Here is a 6,730-nt window from a genome sequence, read left to right as displayed (position 1 = left end):
TCCCCGCTGCCCAGCATGCTTATAGAGGGGGAAAAAAAAAAAAGAAAAAGCAAATCGAGCGCACGTCCCGGTTCACAGCCCTACCCATCGCTAGTGTCTTTACCTGACTGTGGGGTCCCATCATGCTGTTAGGATTGTGGGGTGGAGGCTGTGCGTGTGGCGAGGGCTGTGACCCAGGCGGTCCCTGTGAGGTCAGACAGTAGAAGGAGGTTATAGATTAGCACATGAAAGCGCAGAAAGAGCTAAAAAAAGGATTGACGGGTGGACCTGTTTTGTTGGGGAGTCAGTTCTCCCGTTGTAAATTTTTTTTTCTTTTTTTTTTTCTCCTTCCATCAGAGAGAATCCCAGCTCGCAGGAAGATGCAATGCCCAGCCGGAGGAAAAGAGAGCATGGATGCTGGGTTTGCACAGCAAAAGTTAATCATTTCACAAGTGCTTTAATTTACTTGCTGCAACTTGTGCACATGGACAAAGCTCCTGAAGGCTCCCGAAGTGCCCGAGCATCAGCTGCCCCCTGGTACGTAAGCAAGTTTCACTTCAAATCAGGAACACGCCAAGAGCGGCAACACATGAGAGCATCTGCTGCCCAAGGGGGCCATTTCTTCTGCTTTTTCTTTTTTCTCTTTAGAAACTTTCCTGAAAGCCAGAAGCACCCTGGCGCTGGACAGCGTGTACTGGCTGCTAAGAAAGTTCTCAGTCATCTCCTGTTGGCCAACACGGGGAGGGCAGATGAGCTGATCCCAGCTGAACGGGTGAAAGTGGCTCCTGAACGCAGCAGGGCAGGCACAGACGTCTCCTCTCGTGGGCTGGGCATGAGAAACAAAACCCCACTGGCCTCTTTCTTGTCATAGGAAAAAAAAAATGTCTCTTGGCATGAGGAAGATGAGCGCCTTCCCTGGGACCCTTCAGCCTCCCAGGGTGCCACGAGGACCAGGGACCTGGCTTTTAGCAGTACAAGGGACCTCAAGCACTAAAGGGGCAAAATCAAAACAAGTAAACTCCGTTTTAACTATATTTAAATTGCAAAAGCTTTCAGAACTTTCCTGATTTCGGTTGTGGTTATAGTTAACACTTGTTATTTAATTTGAACCGGCTGTACCGCTCACCCCACACAGCTCGTGCCTCTCTGCGTCCTAGATTTTAGCAGCACGTGACTGAAATTGGGGCTTTTGTCATGAAAAAGGTCAGGTAGAGCAGCAAAAACAGGGCGGCATGCCCCGGCTGGGCGCACGTGTTACCCAAGGGGAGCGGGGGGAAGCGGCCACGGCTTCACCGGCCACGGCTTCGCAGGCTGCCACTTTCTTATCTCACCTGTGCCTGGGTGACGAGAGCCTGACTAATACCGGCTCCAGGAGGGCATAGGATTACTAAAGCCAGGAGTGCAATGCCACTGGCACCCCCACAGCTGCAATTTTGCTGCTCGGGGGCTTGGTTTCTGGGAAGGGCTCATCTCCATCCCCTGGGGCCAGCATCCCATGGCCCCACGGGCACGGCCGGAGGGCAGGACACCAGCCCCAAGCATCCCTTCAAGCCCAGGGACCCAGAGCATCCCACCTGCAGGCAGCGATCCTCCCCCTCCCCGTGGGGCTCCACTTTCAGTAGCTCAGCAAGTGAAATCTAAGCCCGACGCCGATTCATCTGTGCTCTGGCTTTACCCGTTAAGCGGAGGAGCAGCAGCTCCGGCTGTCTCATAGCGAGAGGTGTGCAGGGGCGCGCACGTTTCCCCCCGTGGTATGGGGTCTGGCACACGTGGGGTGGCGGGGGCTGCCCCATCCCACTCCCAGCATTGCCAGCAGCATTTTCGGTCTGAGCATGGGTGGGGGTGGTAAGCAGAGCCACCACAGGGGTTGCACGTGAGGCTGCTGAGCAAATGCTCTTGCTTTCAAGGAGCAGCAATAGCTGGAGGTGCTGGCAGCGTTGGTCCTGCCTGCGCCCCTCTCTGGGGACAGAGCCCAGAGCGCTGCAGGGTGGGAACCCCGAAAGCTACAGGTTAGAGAGGAACAAGCCTTGCTCCTCTAGGAAGCCAAACAACTGTCCGGCTGTCACTTTGTCCCCTGCAAAAGCCCAACCATCAGTTTTCTGCAGGTTTTCAAGTCTGAGGGCATTTCACCATCTGCCCCAACACCAACGTTTCTCTTCTCCTCTAACACCACGCAGCAGAGTTTGTCCTCGTCCTTTTCTGAGCTCCACAGGCTCCCGTCACAAACTCACCTACTCTCCAACAGCATGGGAAGATGCAAGGCAATGGAAAAAAAAGAAGTGTAGGTTGACACCACCCCCCACCCCCCCAAAAAAGCCCTTAACAACGAACAAGCATACCGATTGTCGGGAAGGCTCTGTACCCAGCCATTCCACCCTGCTTCACCACCCTTGCTGTTTGCCAGTAAGGGTCCCACATTCCGGTGCAGAGCTTCAGGAGCCACCCACCTCCCGCTCCAGGTGCACACCAGGACAGGGATGGGAAACCAGAGCCGAGCAGCCCCTGGCTGCACCCTCACGCCCCGTCGCTGAACCCCCCGGGTTACGTACATGGCCGGTGGAGATAGGTGGCCCAGGGGGACGCGTTCAAGGTGGGTGGAGGGGATTCAGCCCTGGCTCACAAACCCGGCGGAAGCATCGCACCACTTCTGCTGCTGCCACAGGCACTGCTTAGAGCAGAAAGTGAATTAAAAAGAAAACTGAATTAAAAAAGTGAATTAAAAACAAACGGGCTTCTGGGGTAAGCAAAGCCAAGCGATTCCCCCCGGTTGCAGCTGGTGAATGGAGGTTGTGCGGGGTTGTGGAGACATTTGGGAGTGAAGGGGCTGGTTCTCAGAAAGGTGCCTGGTTTCGGCAAAGCTCCCTCTCCCATGCGGCACGCCGGGCTCTGCCGCCGGCCGAACCCCCCACCGCCTGCCGAGGAGCTGAGCCGAGCACCTTCCGCCTGCGTCTCCTCCGCATGCGAGCGGTTTCACAATGACTGGGGACTGGTTACCCTCAGCAATACAGAGACCCGCGGGCAGGCTGGAGAAGCAGCCACCTAACAGGAACAGCAGCCGCTTGCTTTCCCCTTTGCGCTAAATCGCTTTATCCTGACACGTCCTGGGGCTCTGGGGAGGATTCAGCTCCTGATATTGAAACTCAGCCCCAGAGTGGTTCACAGGGCGCCTGCCGAGTGTGAAGCAGCAGACTGACGACGTGATGCTGCACAGACGCATGGACCCCGTGACATTTTTGGGTCCTATCCCTACTGGCAATCTATTAATCTGTAAGAGAGCACGGTACAGACGCACCGACTCACTCTTGGGACTGGTTAGATGATGATGCAGAGGAAGGAAGGGGATTTGTTGAATCGGTTCCCATCCATGCCAGGCCCTCGGATGCTCACATCGGAGTGCTTCCCTGACCTTCTGATGGAGAAGGAGCTGGAGGTCCCAGCCCACGGTGTAGGTAGAAATCCTCAGTTGGAGAGCGATGGCAATTCAGTGCTTTAATCCAGTTCTCATTTTCCACCTCTGCCTTCTGCGATCTGTTGCCCTTTGCCTCTTGGCAGGGTGTCTCCACCATTTCATCACACCCTGAAGCAACAAAATATTCTTCTTTGCTCCAGACAATGGAGCTGGACTGCGAGGTTCCTTTCCTGGCAGCAATGCCAAATTTCTTTTTCCCTAAGCTGAAACTTCATTTCCTGAAGCTGTTGCAACGCTGACCCCAGCTGCTGCCATCGGCACATCTTGCACACCCTCTCTCTAACCTGCTTGCAGCTTCCCACTGCGGGGTCAGCCAGAGTTGCTCAGATTTTTGGAGCAGCGCGGAAGAGCTTTGCCTTCCCTGCTTGGAAAAGGTGCTGCAAAAGCCTAGAGCAGGATTCCTGTGGGCCTAGCCTAACCTAACAGGACAATTTCTGGAGAGTGCCTTACCATTAGTGAAAAACACCTTTTGTTCCTGGGCACCTCACTTTTAGAGCTGGGTTTAAACTGCCAGCCACCACTGCCTGTCATTTTACAGTCAGCTCCAGCAAGCCCTCAGCAGGAGCCCTCTAAGCCCAGGTTCAAGCAAGCCTGATGCTAACAGGTCCTTCGCTAATCTGGCGTTTCCAAACATTACGCAGTTTAGCTGTGCCAGCCCACTTCATGCCAAGCTCCGCTGCGGGAAATCCTGACAGCCTTCTGACATGCCCAATCCCAATTCTTAGAAAAATACCACCATCATCTGATTTTTCACAGAAAGTTTTGCTGGTTTAGATTGTATAGCTTACCATCAGCTGTACCTGGGTATAAACCAAGCTAGGGCAGAAATGCAACCAAGCTAGGGCAGAAATGCAACCAACCTAGGGCAGAAATGCAACCTAAATCAAATTGCAGTTGGCTTCCATTGGATTTTGAGAAGGCCTGCAAGTACCAACAGCCCCTGCATGGAAAAGCATCCACTTGCAATCATAACCCTTGTCATTAGAAAACTTGGGGCACGAGTGAGCCAGCAGCGATGCACAGCTGCTTAGGGCTCCACTGGTCTCAATTGCACAACGCGCCTTCCTGTCCCGCACATCCGCGAGGGCCCGGAGCACAGTTTGTCCTCCGGGGGCTGTCCAGGATTGACCAACACCGTGGGAGCGCAGCAAAGCGCCGCTGCAGCCCCGGCCCGAGGAGGGGGGAGATGCAGCGCTGCCAGCTCCCCCGGCCTCCCCTCCCTCCTTGCAAGCACAGCAGCTACTTCTTGCCTTGACGGGCTTGGAAACAGAGATCTTTGTGATTCATCTCTCAGGTAGTAGCAAAACTGATCATCTACCTGGAGCAGAGCCAGCCTTTTGATCAAAACCAATCCCCTTGATAGTGAGAAATTTTTTTTTTTTTTTCCTTAGCAGGAAGTTTGCTACTAAAAATAACAAGGTGGGGTGAGGAGAGAGGGTTTATTTTCCTACTAACTACCAAAAATTAAAAATGTTGTGGTGAATCTTTCACATATTCCTTCAGAGTCAGCAGGTCACACGTACAGTCCCTTGATTTTGGGTGAAGTGTTGGGCGGCTACGTCATAGCACACACGTACATGGATTACGTGGTGGATGAGGATGCTAAAAGGTTACCCTAAATCTAAATTCAAGTTGAATTCTGCAGCTTCAGCTCCAAAACAAGGCACAACCGTTGGCACAAAATGCATCCTTTGGTGTCTACAGCAGCGCGGGATGCAACTGGATACCCAAGAGCTTTCATCTGCAATTATGAGAGCGCGCCTATCAGGCAGGGGGCTGCGTTTCACTCCGGGTGCCCAGCCTTGCACCACAGGGGAAAGCCAGGGCTGCGCGAGCATCAGCTCAGCTGGGGCTCCCTGGAGGCGCAGGTCAGCCCCTCCTGACCAGCTCTGTCCCAGAGTGCTCCGGATTCGTGGTGTGGAGAGGAACCTGCCCAAAGGCTCTGCAAGCCTGGGCCCAAGCCGTGGCAGGAGGCTCCCTAGGACGTGGCTAAAACACCGCCAGCCCAGTGCCAGCATCGCAGGAGCGAGGGCAAAGTCAGGGGTCCCACAACAGCACAGGGCGTAACAAGGGAAGAGGCATCAAGGACTTCAGTCATAACCCAAATGCGTAAGAGGGCAATGGTCCTGAACCCTCCCAGAAGACCTTAAACAAAGTTTAGAGGCCAGCCCCGCAGGGTGAGAAACCCCAAGGAAGGAGGCTGCAGGCTGCTTTTGTCATTTTGCTTGGGCCCAGGCATCTTCTGTGCCTGGAGGTACCAAATACAGCCTTCAGAGCCCAGGGATCGCAGAATCACAGAACAGCAAGGGTTTGAAGGGACCTCTGGAGACCATCCAGTCCAACCCTCCTGCTAAAGCAGGTTCTCTTAGAGCATGTTACACAGGACAGCGTCCAGGTGGGGGTTGAATATCTCTAGAGGAGGAGACTCCACAGCCCCCCTGGGCAGCCTGGGCCAGGACTCGGGCACCCTCAAAGCCAAGAAGTTCTTCCTCACGTTCAACTGGAACCTCTTCTGCTTCAGTTTGTGCCCATGGCCCCTTGTCCTGGCGCTGGGCACCACTGGGAAGAGTCTGGCTCCGTCCTCATGACACCCACCCTTGAGATACTTGTAGGTGTTGATGATATTTGTAGGTGTTGATGATATTTGTAGGTGTTGATGAGGATGCCCTTTGCAGCCCCCCTGCAACAATTCTCCAAAGCTGAAGACAAACCCTGGGCGATGGGAGAGCAGCCTTTGGAGGGGGGCTGTATGAGCAGCCACGGGGGATGGTGTCCAGCTGTGGGTCCTGCTTCTGGGATGGACCAAGAGTGATGGCCAAGGAACCTGCTGCTGCCAAAAGAAGGGACGCTGCGGCACACACCTCGGTGGAAGCTGAGCGGGCTGGTCCCTCCTTCGGGGCTGGGGCAGCACGCGTGCCCAGGCCCTGGCACACCAGCACAGCCCCTGCTCATCACTGCCACCCAAAAGCACCGACAGTTGTCACCAGGCTCCAGACGGTGGGTGTGGGATTTCGCTGTCTGCACCACCACTCCGGGTTTCCAGTTAGGCTCGAAGTAGTTTCAAGAAGAGTTAGCAAGAGAGACTCTCACACGTTTATCTCATTGCCCTTTATCGTGGCGGCTCATCTTCGGGTTGAAATCAGCCATCTATATCTTCTCTTAAGGCCAAGCAAAGGTCAGGGTGAGTCGGGTGACATCAGTACAGGTGTACGGAGATGGTGGTGTTGCCACTCACCAGCTGGGGCTACCGAGGAGGAAATAAAGACCTTCACAAATCCAGTT

At 54.5% G+C, this 6,730-nt stretch overlaps 1 long non-coding RNA gene across 2 annotated transcripts in view; it reads right to left on the bottom strand.

Annotated features, from left to right (window-relative positions):
• LOC118453102 overlaps positions 1-5,778 on the bottom strand; it is an 11,473-nt gene extending 5,695 nt beyond the window's left edge. For both annotated transcript variants that reach the window (XR_004843054.1, XR_004843056.1), the window contains exons 1-2: positions 3,280-5,778; positions 2,529-2,644 (exon numbers count right to left, since the gene is read on the bottom strand). This is a non-coding gene — a long non-coding RNA (uncharacterized LOC118453102). The remainder of the gene's footprint in view (positions 1-2,528; positions 2,645-3,279) is intronic.
• Between the last annotated feature and the right edge of the window lie 952 nt (positions 5,779-6,730).

This window comes from Egretta garzetta, unplaced genomic scaffold (assembly GCF_000687185.1).
Source record: "Egretta garzetta isolate BGI_Z169 unplaced genomic scaffold, ASM68718v1 scaffold640, whole genome shotgun sequence".
NCBI classification, from domain to species: Eukaryota; Metazoa; Chordata; class Aves; order Pelecaniformes; family Ardeidae; genus Egretta; species Egretta garzetta.
The sequence above is the reverse complement of the archived record's forward strand: the minus strand, read 5'-3'. Positions and strand labels throughout refer to the sequence as shown.